Below are 16003 nucleotides of genomic sequence, written 5' to 3'. Positions count from 1 at the left end.
CAGGACCTAACAACTTACCTGCGCCACTTCTCCAATGCCCACCAGGATAATTGGGTCTCTCTTCTACCCTGGGCTGAATTCGCCCATAATAACCACCCCAGTGAGTCGACCACCAAAACTCCGTTCTTTGTGGTTTCTGGTCACAATCCTGGTGTTCCACTACCCTTTGTCGCCTCTTCAGGAGTTCCCGCAGCTGATGCCCTCGCCACAGAATTTTCGAATATTTGGAAGGAGACCAGAGAGGCTCTTGTGAAGACCAGTGCCCGAATCAAAAGACATGCAGACAAGAGACGGAGGGACCTTCCCCCGTACCACCCTGGTGATAAGATCTGGCTCTCAACCAAGCACATCCGCTTGAAAGTTCCTTCCTATAAGCTGTGTCCTCGTTACATCGGTCCCATCGAGGTACTAAAACGCATCAATGAAGTGTCTTACAAATTGAGGTTGCCGGCTTCACTCCGGGTCCCTAACGCCTTTCACGTCTCGCTCTTGAAACCTGTAGTTCTGAATCGGTTCCAACCGGTCTTCGTTGCTCCTCCTTTACCTATTGGGTCGGATGACATCTTTGAAGTAAAAGATATTTTAGCCATGAAGAGAGTCAGGGGGAGGACTTTCTTTCTCATTGAGTAGAAGGGATTTGGTACTGAGGAGAGGTCTTGGGAGCCTCAAAAGAATATCAACGCTCCTCTAATACTAAAGAAGTTTCTGGCCAATCTCAGAAAGGGGGGATGTAAAGAGGGGGGTACTGTCATGTCTGCGGTCACGGCGTGCACCCGCTCCCGCCCCTCCTCCAGTGGCAACCGCCGCCACCTCCTCCTACCAGCGTCCTCGCCGCGGCGCGCTCCCACGCTCTGCCTCCCCTCCTGTGATGGCACCGCGCTCCTTCCTTAGGGCGCGCGCGCGCACCAGCGTCCCCTCTTCCGCCTATGGGGGGTGGCGCCGGGGGCGGCACGTACCGCCCGCTTCCGGACCCTAGGGTATTTCTGGCGCACTCTCTATTGAGAGGACGCCTGAGTCTTGCTGTGTGCTCGCCACGCTGCGCTTTGGCCCCTTTCCGGTTCCTATAGTGCCGCCTGTGTCCTGTCTGTCTTCCCCGTGGCTTCCAGCCCCCGGCTCTGCTTCCTTGTTCCCAGTGTTCTCGCACCCTGCATGACCGCCCTGTTCTCCCTCCTGGTACCCCCCTGTGAGCTTCCTCCCGGTCCTCTCCCCTCTAGTACCTGCTTCCTGTCTGTCTACCCATCCTGTAGTCCTGTTAAGGTCCTCTACCTCTCAGTCCAGTACTCCTGCCTACGGGCGCCTCTTGTCCTTGAGCCGCCCCTCCTGGTACCGGCTGTCGCGGTTCTGTCCTCGGTAGTCTTGCCCCAAACGATCCCTGTATAGGGGTCGGTCTTCACCTGGAGCGCTCGACCCCCGGGGCTCCAGATCCGCGACCCAGAGGGTCCACTCTCGGACGTCCGTTTTCGAAAAACGTCACACAGAGGGCTCTGTACATTGATAACACGCTCATATATGCAATTTTAGGGGTCTCAATGATTTATAATGATGCTTCTTAGGGTCAGTTGTGTCATTTCCCTCCTATGCAAATTATAGAGGCAGTCATGCACCTGCCATGCCGACCCTATAGACATGACCCTATAGACGTAACCCTAAAGACTTGACCCTATAGACATGACCCTATAGATGTGACTCTATAGACGTGACCTTATAGACGTGACCCCATAGACTTGACCCTATAGACTTCACCCTATAGATATGATTCTATAGACATGACACTATAGACTTGACCCTATAGACTTGACCCTATAGATGTGATTCTATAGACATGACCCTATAGACGTAACCCTATAGACTTGACCCTATAGACATGATCCTATAGATGTGACCCTATAGATATGACCCCATAGACTTGACCCTATAGACGTGACCCTATAGACGTGACCCTATAGACGTGACCCTATAGGTGTGACCCCATAGACGTGACCCCATAGACTTGACCCTATAGACGTGACCCCATAGATTTGACCCTATAGACGTGACCCTATAGATGTGACCCTATAGACATGACCCTATAGACAGGGGACCGTAACAGGGTGGTCTTGACTTTAATGGGTAGTGGCTAGGAAATGCCCAGGGTGAGGTTCTCCACAGGTGTTTAGTATCTTTGCTATTGGTTACATGTCCTCTATACCACTTTTAGCTAAAATGTGAAGGGGCCGGTGTCCATTTGTGTTTGGGAAGGTGAGAGCGGTAAAGCGGCTTTACATTTTATTGCTGTGGAGTCCTGAAATGGATGAGAGAACAAAATATCTTTCGTCCATGTATTGTTAATGTAGCAAAAGCTGACGTACAAAATAATTGTCACTGTTTCTTATATATCTTGTTTTTTCTGCACCACCTTCCTGCTGCACAATGTGTCGGTTTTATTTCCCGCAGTTGCACCTTATGACCAGTAGATGGGGATGTTGCCCTGCAGATCTCCCCGGCCTTCGGCATTCTGGGCTTGGAGCCTTCCCATTAAACTGTTTATCTACCGCTCACACACCTCCAGCGCCTCTCGATGGATCTGGCAGCCTTTTTGTCGTTCTGCTAATTGCTGTACATTCTCCGTTGTATTCCGTTCTGTGTGGGCTCCCTGCAGAGGTGTGCTTTATAGATTCACTCTATTTTTCTTTCTCCATTTTTTGTTCTAATTCTGCTGCAAAGGTTAAATCTTAAAGATGCCGCCGTCTTATCGCCGTGCGGTGCCACGCGGAAGCTCTGCGGCTGCAGCTAGATCTGAGATGCCGAGAATGCTTCTGGAGTTAGTAGGAAATAAATTCCCGGCTCTCGTTCTCTCCATACTGTGAAATCGGCGCAGATAATTTTGGAAAAGAAAATATTCAGATTTCAGCAATTGTTGAAAAAGTATCTCGGTTTCCAGCAAAACTTCAGTTTGACATCCCCTTCAGTACACAGCTTATGAGGTCTGAGTGGTCACAATCCTGACAGTGAGAATGTTACACGCTGATGGGGCCTGACGTGCTACAGCGCTTAAGGCTATAAATAAAGGGGTTGTCCAGATGAAAGTCTGTAGTCACTTTATGTGACTGCATACTTGTATATCCTCATAGCTCTCGCACTGCATGCTGTCAGGATTCTCTGGTGCCAGCAGCAAGAGTGACAGTCATGTGACTGCAAGTATATAATCTGCATACATCTGGCCACATTCCTACTAGACGTGCTGGGCCTCACTCAATGCAAATGAGGCAGTGTAGGACTAGTCGACACATGATCACAAGTATGCAAATTGCATACTTATGGTCACATGACTTGCCCTTCTCCCTGCTGGCACAGTAGAATCCTGACAGTGTGAAAGGAGAATTCACACCTCAAATAGAGTCATGTTCCCCTCCCCCTTACTCCTCACACATTTCTCCCTTGTACTGTCTCTCCTAACATTCACCCCCTCCTCATACTGTCTCCACACACATTCCTCATACATTGCCCCTCATGCTTCTCATACTGTTTCCTCACACATTTTCCCTTTTTTCCCTTCTCCATACTGTCTCCTCCTACATTTCCCCATGTTGCCTCCTCGCACATTTTCCACTCCCTCCGACATGCCCCCTCAACATATTGTCTCCTCACACGTTTCCCCAGCCCTGCTCCCAATACTGTTTCTGCACACATTTCCCCAACCATGCTCCCCATGCTGTCTCCTCCTACATCTCCCCTCACCATATTGTCTTCTCATACATTTTCCCCTCCACATACTATACTGTCTCTTCACACTCCTCCCCCACTACATCTATGCTGTCCCCTCACAAGTTTCTATATGAAATTGAAACTCCAGTTTCTTTGGTTCCATCGGACTGCTTACCGTGCAGACAATCATGACATCTGTGGCACAAGAGAGTGACGTCTGCAGCGTGATTAGTGGATCTGATCACGCTGTTGACATCTCCCTGACCTGGAAATGCTGGCAGTCAGGGCTTCATTTGTACTGGTGTCGGAGAGGAGCTGGCCTTACACCTTTTCTGAGCTGGCTGTCAGTTTACTCTGGGGGGATGGCAAAATGCAGCCGCCTGGGAAACAGGCACCCCTTGCCAACTGCTACCAGTGCAAAAATTCAGCCAGACCCCGACGACTGTCCTGTATACTACAGAGAATATGCTCAGAAGCAGGAGCAGCACGGAGAACATTATACCGCAGATCTGAGCAGTCTAGCTGTGAGTCCAGCACTGGTGCTGAGATAAAGTTACTAGAAAAGTGTTTCCTCTCCACTCTCTTCTTCAAAGACTAAAATAGTCCCTGAGTGAGCTGACAGTCCATTTTGTCATGAGCAGGACAGATTTTTATCAGTTTTTAATGTGAATGTGAGTGAATGATGAGATCAGGAAGAAAGAGTAAGAGAAAAATTGGCTGATAAATGGAGAAAGAAGCAGATACATACTGCATATTACATTGTTTCTTATTTTTATTGATTTATACAAAGTTGGTAAAAATGACAGCAACCATTTTACCCATTAAAATTCATAAACCACTGCGAAATATAGTTAGTGCTGTGCAACATAAAAAGCAACAAAAATGTCACAGCAATAAATAAATATTTTTGAGAGGCAAATTTAGAAATTTCAAAGGGGCGAGGGAAGTGGAATGTGCAAACCATAGTGGAGATAGAGAAATGCTGCCAAATGTAAGATCATAGGATCAGTGGTCAGTAGTAGTATTCCTGTAATATTCCTAGGGGAATGTTTTGGCAAAGGTTAAAGAGGGGGTTAATGATAATGTTGATTATTCAGAGTCATCTAGGGTAGGCAAAATGACTAGAACCCTAGAACTTTAAAGGGTTAAAACCTAATATGACACACAGTGATAAAAAACATATATAGGCATTGTGGTAAATAACCTCCACTAGGATGCAATCTCCAAATACAGATACATGATAAGATCCTGTCTGCATCCACCACTAGGGGGAGCTCCCTGTATACAGAGATACATGATAAGATCCCGTCTGCAGCCACCACTAGGGGGAGCTCCCTGTATACAGAGATACATGATAAGATTCTGTCTGCAGCCACCACTAGGGGGGAGCTCCCTGTATACAGAGTTACATGATAAGATACTGTCTGCAGTCACCACTAGGGGGGAGCTCCCTGTATACAGAGTTACATGATAAGATACTGTCTGCAGCCACCACTAGGGGGAGCTCTCTGCATACAGAGATACATGATAAGATTCTGTCTGCAGCCACCACTTGGGGGAGCTCCCTGTATACAGAGATACATGATAAGATCCTGTCTGCAGCCACCACTAGGGGGAGCTCCCCCGTATACAGAGATACATGATAAGATCCTGTCTGCAGCCACCACTAGGGGGAGCTCCCTGTATACAGAGATACACGATAAGATCCTGTCTGCAGTCACCACTAGGGGGAGCTACCTGTATACAGAGATACATGATAAGATCCTGTCTGCAGCCTCCACTAGGGGAGCTCCCTGTATACAGAGATACATGACAAGATCCTGTCTGCAGCCACCACTAGGGGGAGCTCCCTGTATACAGAGATACATGATAAGATTCTGTCTGCAGCCACCACTAGGGGAGCACCCTGTATACAGAGATACATGATAAGATCCTGTCTGCAGCCACCACTAGGGGGAGCTCCCTGTATACAGAGATACATGATAAGATTCTGTCTGCAGCCATCACTAGGGGGAGCACCCTGTAAACAGAGATACACAATAAGATCCTGTCTGCTGCCACTACTAGGGGGAGCTCCCTGTATACAGAGATACACGATAAGATCCTGTCTGCGGCCACCACTAGGGGGAGCTCCCTGTATATAGAGATACATGATAAGATCCTGTCTGCGGCCACAACTAGGGGGAGCTCCCTGCATAGAGAGATACATGATAAGATCCTGTCTGCAGCCACTACTAGGGGGAGCTCCCTGTATACAGTGATACATGATAAGATCCTGTCTGCAGCCTCCACTGGGGGAGCTCCCTGTACACAGAGATACATGATAAGATTCTGTCTGCAGCCACCACTAGGGGGAGCACCCTGTATACAGAGATACATGATAAGATTCTGTCTGCAGCCACCACTAGGGGGAGCACCCTGTATACAGAGATACATGATAAGATCCTGTCTGCAGCCACTACTAGGGGGAGCACACTGTATACAGAGATACATGATAAGATTCTGTCTGCAGCCACCACTGGGGGAGCACCCTGTATACGGAGATACACAATAAGATCCTGTCTGCAGCCACCACTAGGGGGAGCTCCCTGTATATAGAGATACATGATAAGATCATGTCTGCAACCACCACTAGGGGGAGCTCCCTGTATACAGAGATACATGATAAGTATCTGTCTGCAGCCACCACTAGGGGGAGCTCCCTGTATATAGAGACACATGATAAGATCCTGTTTGCAGCCACCACTAGGGGGAGCTCCCTGTATACAGAGATACATGATAAGATCCTGTCTGCAGCCACCACTAGGGGGAGCTCCTTGTATACAGAGATACATAAGATCCTGTCTGCAGTCACCACTACGGGGAGCACCCTGTATACAGAGATACATAGGATCCTGTCTGCAGCCACCACTAGGGGGAGCTCCCTGTATAGAGAGGTACCTGATAAGATCCTGTCTGCAACCAACACTAGGGGGAGCTCCCTGTACACAGAGATACATGATAAGATCCTGTCTGCAGTCACCACTAGGGGAAGCTCCCAGTATACAGAGATACATGATAAGATCCTGTCTGTAGTCTCCACTAGGGGGAGCTCCCTGTATACAGAGATACATGATAAGATCTTGTCTGCAGCCACTACTACAGGGAGCTCCCTGTATAAAGCGATACATAAGATTGTTATGAATGGGTCACAGAGGAGGATAGCGGGAACAGGCTAGGCCACCAGAAGACCAGAGAGGTTGGTAACTAAGCGGATTGTAGACCCCTGATCCTATCCGCACACCTAGCAGTAGCCGTGGAGCGTTCCTACGATGCCCTAGACACCTCGTCACAACCGGAAGACTAACTAAGCCTAAAGACAGGAAGATGAAATCTAAACTGCCCCGAAGCAGATCCCCAAAGGAATAGACAGCCCCCAAATATATATTGTCGATGAGACAAGATGAGACACAAACACAGGCAGAGAACAGACTGAGCAAACGGTGGGGCCCAAGTTGTCTAGACAGGACAGGATAGAAAATATACTGTCTGCAATCGCACAAAAACCCTGAAAAAGTCCAACACTTCTGATATACAAAAAAACCTGAGATCACACGATCTCACCACCGCTAGGTCAGCACTCTGGTATAAACTGGCAGTGAGCAAAAAGATACTAACATAACAGGGGACTGAACAAGCTGCCACATATGAAGCAGGGCCCAGCTCTGCTCCCAGCAGGGAGCACGCTGAACCCTAGCAGCAAAACAGAAAGCAAAAAAAAACACAACCAGATTAGATGCAAAGCATTAGCAAAAGAATACTTAGCTGAGCCATGCAGATCAGGCAGGGGACAAAAGAGCTCCAAATGCACACTGAGGAAATCACCAGCAAACTCCAAGAGCAGCCAGCTCAATTATATGCTCCCAGCCAGTAATCCCAGGTTTCCAATTATCTTCGTCAGGTGGGGAACTTCCATCCACCTGGTCAGCTCCACTGCTCTCAGCAACCACCAGAGGGAGCAGAGGGAGCTTCGGCTCAGAACATAAGATCCTGTCTGCAGCCACCACTAGGGGGAGCTCCCAGTATACAGAGATACATGATAAGATTCTGTCTGCAACCACCACTAGGTGGAGCTCCCTGTTTACAGAGGTACATGTTAAGATTCTGTCTGCAGCCACCACTAGGGGGAGCTCCCTGTATACAGAGATACATGATAAGATCCTGTCTGCAGCCACCACTAGGGGGAGCTCCTTGTATACAGAGATGCATGATAAGATCCTGTCTGTAGTCACCACTAGAGGGAGCTCCCTGTATACAGAGATACATGATAACATCCTGTCTGCAGCCACCACTAGGGGGTGCTCTGTTATGAATGAGTCACCGTAGGAGGCAAAAAACAGAAATACTAGCTAAGTCCAGAAAACCAGAGAAGTTGGCAGCTATCGGATTGCAGACCCCTGAACCTAAAAACATCAACTAGCAGTAGCCGTGGGGGGTTCCTACGGTGCCCTAGACCCCTCGATCACAGCCGGAGAACTACATAGCCTAAAGACAGAAAGGGAAATCTAAACTGCCCCAGAGAAGACCCCAAAGCAATAGGCAGCCCCCAACATATAATGACGGTGAAGCAAGATGAAAAAACACTCACACAGATAGAAAGATAGGCTGAGCAAATGATGGGCCCAGGCTAACTAAATAGGACAGAATAGAAAAGCTGCTGTCTGCAGTCCGCCAAAACCCTCTCAAAAACAAGAGCCAACAGACTGATAGGGAAAAAAGCCCTGAAGACGCTAGGCTTCAAAAAGACTATATCAGTACTCAGGTATTTTCTGAAGACAGAGCAAAAAGGAATTCAGCTCACCCAGCAGGGGAAGGCAGAAATCCAGAAAAACAAGGAAAAACAAAACCAAAACACAAATGCAAAAAACAGAGCAGAAAACTTAGCTTTTGAGGAGCAGGAATCAGACTGGTCTCCTAGAATCCCTCAGAGAAATGACCCGCAAGGCAGAAGGGTGTCGGCTGCCTTATATCCAGTCAGCAATCCCAGTCACCCAGTCATCATCATTCTGCTCAGGTGCTTTGTAATCAGCCTCACTACCTTCCTTCACCAGAAGAGGGAGTTCATCAGACCTCAATGGTGAAGGGGAAAATGAACTCACAACAGTACCTCCCCCTTGAGGAGGGGTCACCGAACCCTCATCCACGCCACCAGGGCGATCAGGGTGAGCCTGATGAAAGGCACGCACCAATCTTTTGGCATGAATATCAGAGGCAGAGACCCAGGAATTATCCTCCTGACCATAACCCTTCCACTTAACCAAATACTGGAGTCTCCGTCTAGCCAGACGGGAATCCAGTATCTTCTCTACCTCATATTCCATGTTACCTTCAACTAATACAGGGTCCGGAGGTGCCACTCCAGGAACAACTGGTTCAACAAACCTCTTCAACAAGGACTTATGAAACACATTATGAATTTTAAATGTGACAGGAAGAGCCAACCGAAAAGAGACCGGATTAATAATCTCAAAAATCTTGTAAGGTCCAATAAATCTAGGCTTAAACTTAGGAGAAGCCACCTTCATAGTGATATTTTTTGATGATAGCCAAACCATATCACCAACCTTAAACTGGGGACCAATGGTCCTATGTCGGTGGGAAAACCGCTGGGCCTTTTCCTGGGAGAGAGATAACTTATCCACCACTTGGTCCCAGATCTGGTGCATTCTCTCCACCACAGTGTCAACACCTGGGCAGGCAGAAGGCTCCACCTGCCCTGAAGAAAATCGAGGATGAAACCCAAAGTTAAAAAAAAAGGTGACATCAAAGTGGCAGAACTAGCTCTATTATTTAAAGCAAATTCGGCCAAGGGCAAAAATGAAACCCAATCATCCTGATCAGCGGAAATAAAACATCTCAAATACGACTCCAAGGTCTGGTTTGTTCTCTCCGTCTGCCCATTGGTCTGAGGGTGAAAAGCAGAGGAGAAGGACAACTGAATTCCCAGCTTGGAACAGAAAGTCCTCCAGAATCTAGACACAAACTGAACTCCTCTGTCAGATACAATGTTCTCAGGAATCCCGTGCAAGCGAACCACCTGTTGCAAAAACAGGGGCACCAACTCAGAGGAAGATGGCAACTTAGGGAGTGGTACAAGATGAACCATCTTAGAGAACCTATCACAAATCACCCAAATAACAGTCATTCTCTGACAGACAGGCATATCAGAGATGAAATCCATTGAAATATGGGTCCATGGCCTCCTGGGGACCGGCAAAGGCATCAACAACCCACTAGAGCGAGAACAAGGTTTAGACCGGGAGCAAGTCCCACAGGACTGCACAAAATTCCTGACATCACGAGACAAGGCGGGCCACCAAAAAGACCGACTCACCAGATCTCTAGTACCAAAAATACCTGGATGACCAGCCAATGCAGAGCAATGAACTTCAGACATCACTCTCTTCTTCCACTGGTCAGGAACATACAACTTTCCACTGGGACAACGCTCAGGTTTGTCCTCCTGGAACTCTTCCAGAGCACTTCTCAAATCGGGCGAGATGGCAGAAAGAACTACCCCTTCGCCTAAGATGGTAGCAGGCTTGGTCACCACAGGAGAATCAGCAAAGAAGCTCCTAGAGAGGGCATCTGCCTTGACATTCTTAGTGCCAGGAAGAAAAGAGACCACAAAATCAAAACGTGTGAAAAACAAGGCCCACCTAGCCTGTCTAGGGTTCAAGCGTTTGGCCGACTCCAGGTAAATCAAATTCTTGTGGTCAGTGAGGACCACCAAAAAGACCGACTCACCAGATCTCTAGTACCAAAAATACCTGGATGACCAGCCAATGCAGAGCAATGAACTTCAGACATCACGCTCTTCTTCCACTGGTCAGGAACATACAACTTTCCACTGGGACAACGCTCAGGTTTGTCCTCCTGGAACTCTTCCAGAGCACGTCTCAAATCGGGCGAGATGGCAGAAAGAACTACCCCTTCGCATAAGATGGTAGCAGGCTTGGTCACCACAGAAGAATCAGCAAAGAAGCTCCTAGAGAGGGCGTCTGCCTTGACTTTCTTAGTGCCAGGAAGAAAAGAGACCACAAAATCAAAACGTGTGAAAAACAAGGCCCACCTAGCCTGTCTAGGGTTCAAGCGTTTGGCCGACTCCAGGTAAATCAAATTCTTGTGGTCAGTGAGGACCACGACTTGATGTTTAGCTCCCTCCAACCAATGTCTCCACTCCTCAAATGCCCATTTCATGGCTAAAAGTTCCCGATTCCCCACATCATAGTTACGTTCAGATGGAGAGAACTTTCGGGAAAAGAAAGCACAGGGATTCATTTTAGATGTTACAGGATCCTTTTGGGACAAAACAGCTCCTGCACCTATCTCAGAAGCGTCCACCTCTACCTGGAACGTGAGTGAGACATCAGGTTGCCGCAAAACCGGGGCAGAAATGAATCTTCGCTTCAGCTCCTGAAAGGAAGAAACAGCCTCCAGAGACCAATTCAACACATCAGCACCCTTCTTAGTCCGATCAGTCAATGGCTTGGCAATACTAGAAAATTTTGCTATAAATTTCCGATAAAAATTAGCAAAACCCAAAAACTTCTGGAGGGCCTTCAAAGAAGTGGGCTGAACGAAATCATAAATGGCCTGTACCTTGGCCGGGTCCATTTCAATAGTTGACGGAGACAAAATGAATCCCAAAAATGAAATCCTGTGCACCCCAAAAAGGCACTTCGATCCTTTGACATACAGGGAATTCTCCCTCAAGATCCGGAACTCAGTCCGAACATGTTCCACATGAGAATCCCAATCCTTGGAGAAGATCAAAATATCATCCAGATAGATAATCAAAAATTTATCCACAAAGTCTCGGAAAATGTCGTTCATGAAGCACTGGAAGGCAGAAGGGGCATTAGTGAGCCCAAAAGGCATCAGCAGGTACTCAAAATGTCCCTCCGGAGTATTAAACGCCGTCTTCCATTCATCCCCATGCTTAATGCGGATAAGATTATACGCACCCCTGAGGTCAAGCTTGGTAAACCAGCAAGCACCTTTAACTCTGGAGAATAGATCCGAAATCAGGGGTAACGGATACTGATATTTAATAGTAATTTTGTTGAGGGCACACTGTCACGGCCCCTGGCCCTGCCGTTTCGGCCCCCGGGCCCCCTGCCACGCTCCCTGTCAGGTCTCCCAGCGCGCGCAGCCATACTTACCGCGTCCGGCAGCCGCGCTCCTCCCAGCCCCGAAGCCGGCTTCCTTCTCTGTGCGGCCGCAGCTGGTGACGTCACCGCGGGTCTCGCGCATGCGCCGTAGGCCGCGGTCAGCTCTCCCCATCTGACCCGGCCTCTGGCGGCGTCCTGCCCTGATGGCGCCGCCGGGCCAATGGGAGCACAGTGGCTGCTATATCAGGTCGTCCTCCCTTAATGGAGGCGCCTGACCGCTGTTGTTCATTCAGCACCTTTGGGTCCGCACGCTCGCCTGTCATCAGGCTCCTTGTGCTAATCTATCTTGTCCGTTCCAGTTCCAGTCCTGTGTCCATTCCATTTCCAGTCCTGTGTCCATTCCAGTTCCAGTCCTGCGTCCGTTCCTGCTCCAGTCCTGCGTCCGTTCCTGTTCCAGTCCTGTGTCCGCCTGTTCCAGTCCTGTGTCCGTTCCTGTTCCAGTCCTGTGTCCGCACCTGTTCCAGTCCTGTGTCCATTCCAGTTCCAGTCCTGTCTCCGTTCCTGTTCTAGTCCTGTGTCCGCACCTGTTCCAGTCCTGTGTCCGTTCCTGTTCCAGCCCTGTGTCCGCACCTGCTCCAGTCCTGTGGTCGTACCGGTTCCAGTCCTAAGTCCACACCTGCTCCAGTTCTGGGATCGTACCTGTCCTAGTCCTGGGTCCGTACCAGCTCCAGTCCTGGGTCTGTACCTGTTCCGGCCCAGTCTCCGTACCTGCTCCAGCACTGCCTACCCGACTCCGTACCTGCTGTCCATCACAAGCCGCACCAACCCGGGGTCCAGCTCGCGGTCCAGCTCCAGTCCAGTCTACCGGATCTATTCCGAGCCGCCCCTCTTGGTTCCGGCTACCGTGGCATTCGAACCCCTGGACCTGCGCCGAACGGTCCCTGTATAGGGGTCGGCCACTTCTGGTCGCTCGTTCGGGGTCCCTCGGTGCCACGGTCCAGAGGGTCCACTCCGGAGAACTTCGCTCTGCCTAGTACGGTGTCCCGAGTAACAGTGAGTAACAGTGCGGTCAGGCCATAGATCCCGCCAGAATTTCTGCTCCCGGTCAAAAGGAGTTGCTCTTTTTACGGGAGAACCAGGGGCGCATCATGTCGGTCATGAAGTCCATGGAGTCCCGTCTGTCCGCCCTTCATGCAGCCCATCCCGGGAATGCCGCTCAGCTGGCTAGTCTCCAGCAGGAGTTGAGCCAGCAGCGGGACGCTCAGTCCCATATTTTGTCCTATATTGCCTCGGTAGACAGTCGCCTGGGAGATCTCCAGTCCGCCGCCGCAGCCTCAGCCGCCCTCCCTAATCCCGCTCCGTTTCCCTCTTCTCGCTTGGCTAAACCACCCCGGTACAGTGGGGACCCCAAACAGTGTAGGGGGTTCCTAAACCAGTGTGGCTTGCATTTCGAGCTCCAGCCTCACCAGTATCCCTCCGATAGAGCCAAGGTGGCCTTTATCATGTCCCATCTGGAGGGAGAGGCCTTGTCCTGGCTAAATCCGCTCTGGGAGAGGGACGATCCCATAGTCTCTAGTATTCCGGTTTTTCTGGACACCTTTCGTAAGGTGTTCGATGAGCCTGGACGAATAGCCTCGCTTACGGAATCACTCTTCAACCTCCACCAGGGTTCCCTTACTGTCGGTCAGTACGCCATTCGGTTCCGCACCATGTCCTCAGAGTTAGGATGGAATAACGCGGCATTGGTCGGGGCCTTTTGGCGGGGGTTGTCGGGCAGAATTAAAGATGAGTTAGCGGGGCGGGATACTCCTACCACCCTCGAGGACCTCATCTCCCTGGCCACTCGAATTGACCTCCGGTTTCAGGAGCGCGCCCGGGAATCAGCGAGGGACAGGAGACCCATTCGGCCTGCTCCGACCACTAGTCGGCCCTTTAGCCCACGCTCGCCCAGTCCTGTACATACTCCGCCTCCCGAGCCTATGCAGGTAGATCGGGTCCGGATAACTGAGAGACGTCAGAGGGAGAGACGGGAGCAGGGTCTCTGTCTATATTGCGGAAACGCTTCCCACTTCATCCGCTCTTGTCCTGTGAGACCGGGAAACTCCTCCACCTAGGCCAGGTAAGAGAGGTCGTCCTAGGTGATTATGAAGCCTCTCAGCCCCTTACACTTTCTGTTCTTTTACTTTCAGGGGAGAGGCGTGGGTTCGAGGTGGCCTATGTGGATTCGGGCTCAGCAGGCAACTTCATCCGGCGTGAAGTGGTGGATAAGTATCGCATTCCCGTGGTCACTCTGAAGAACCCCCGGCTGCTCGCTTCCGTTGACGGCAGACCGCTACAGGAATCCATCACCGTGGTCACGGAGGAAGTTGTCTTACAAGTCGGCGCTCTCCACTGAGTAAAAGTGGCCTTCTACGTGTTGCCCGACCTGTCTCATGCCATCCTTCTTGGCCTCCCGTGGCTACGGACACACCAGCCGGTACTCAACTGGTCGACCGGGGAGGTCTTACGCTGGGGAGATCCTTGTCATGGTCGCTGTCTGAACCTCATTCATCCAGTCGTTCCCACCCGCCCACCTCAGGAGCTCTCGGGACTCCCCTCAGCCTATTGGGCTTATGCCGACGTGTTCGACAAGAAGGAGTCGGAGGTTCTCCCGCCACATCGGTCCTTCGATTGCCCGATCGAGTTAATCCCTGGTTCTACTCCTCCTAGGGGCAGGATATATCCCCTGTCTCCTGCGGAATCCGCAGCCATGTCTGAATACGTCGCGGAGAACCTCGCCAAGGGATTCATTTGGAAGTCTTCGTCTCCTGCGGGCGCCGGGTTCTTCTTTGTCAAAAAGAAGGACGGTTCTCTGCGCCCTTGTATCGACTATAGAGGATTGAACAGCATTACTATCAAGAACCGGTACCTGCTCCCTCTTATCCCGGAGTTGTTTGACCGTCTCAGAGGGGCCCGCATCTTCTCCAAATTGGACCTCAGGGGGGCGTACAACCTCATCCGCATCCGTGCCGGCGATGAATGGAAGACCGCCTTTAACACCCGTGACGGCCATTACGAGTACTTGGTGATGCCCTTCGGTCTGTGCAATGCCCCGGCGGTGTTTCAGGAGTTCGTCAATGAAATCTTTCGGGACCTCCTGTACTCCTGTGTCGTAGTATACCTGGATGACATCCTGGTCTTCTCCCCAGATCTTTCGTCTCACAGGAGGACCGTCCGCCTTGTTCTTCAGCGTCTTCGGGAGAATCATTTATATGCCAAAATGGAGAAGTGCCTGTTCGAGCAGACCTCACTACCTTTTCTGGGTTACATCGTCTCTGATGCCGGACTGCAGATGGATCCTGAAAAACTCTCCGCCATTCTCAAGTGGCCTCGTCCAGTTGGCTTAAGAGTAGAGTTGAGCGATACCGTCCGATACTTCAAAGTATCGTATCGGATGGTATCGGCCGATCTTTAAAAAAAGTATCGGTATCGCCGATTCCGATACCGGAAGTCCCATTCAAGTCTATGGGACTTCCGGTATCGGAATAAGAAAAACCCTTTCCTGCCCTTGTACAGCCTCTCTGGGGTCTGTACGGGCCTTTCGGGGGGCTGTGCCGGCCTGCCAGGGGGTCTGTGCAGGCTCCGGTGGTCTGTGCCGGCCTGCCGGTGGTCTGTGCAGGCTCCGGGGGGCTGTGCCGGCCTGCCGGGGGGCTGTGCCGGCCTGCCGGGGAGCTGTGCAGGCTCCGGGGGGCTGTGCCGGCCTGCCGGTGGTCTGTGCAGGCTCCGGGGGTCTGTGCAGGCATCGTCCGATGGGACTACAAGTCCCATCGGGCGATGCCTGCTACCATGACAGTGATTGACACATTAGCCAATGATGGGACAGTAGTAGTCCCATCATCCGGCTAATGTGTTAAATGTAAAAAAAAAAAAAAAAAAAAAATTACATGCTACATACATACAACATGCATACTACATACATGCTACATTCATACTACATACTACATACATGCTACATTCATACTACATACATACTACATATATACTACATGCATGCTACATACATACTACATACATACTACATATATACTACATACATACTACATGCATGCTACATGCATGCTACATGCTACATACAGAACACATATATACTACATGCATGCTACATACATACTACATGCTACATACTA

This window comes from Dendrobates tinctorius, unplaced genomic scaffold (genome assembly GCF_039654945.1).
Source record: "Dendrobates tinctorius isolate UK_male_01 unplaced genomic scaffold, ASM3965494v1 ptg000215l, whole genome shotgun sequence".
NCBI lineage: Eukaryota > Metazoa > Chordata > Amphibia > Anura > Dendrobatidae > Dendrobates > Dendrobates tinctorius.
Note: the sequence above shows the minus strand (reverse complement) of the source record.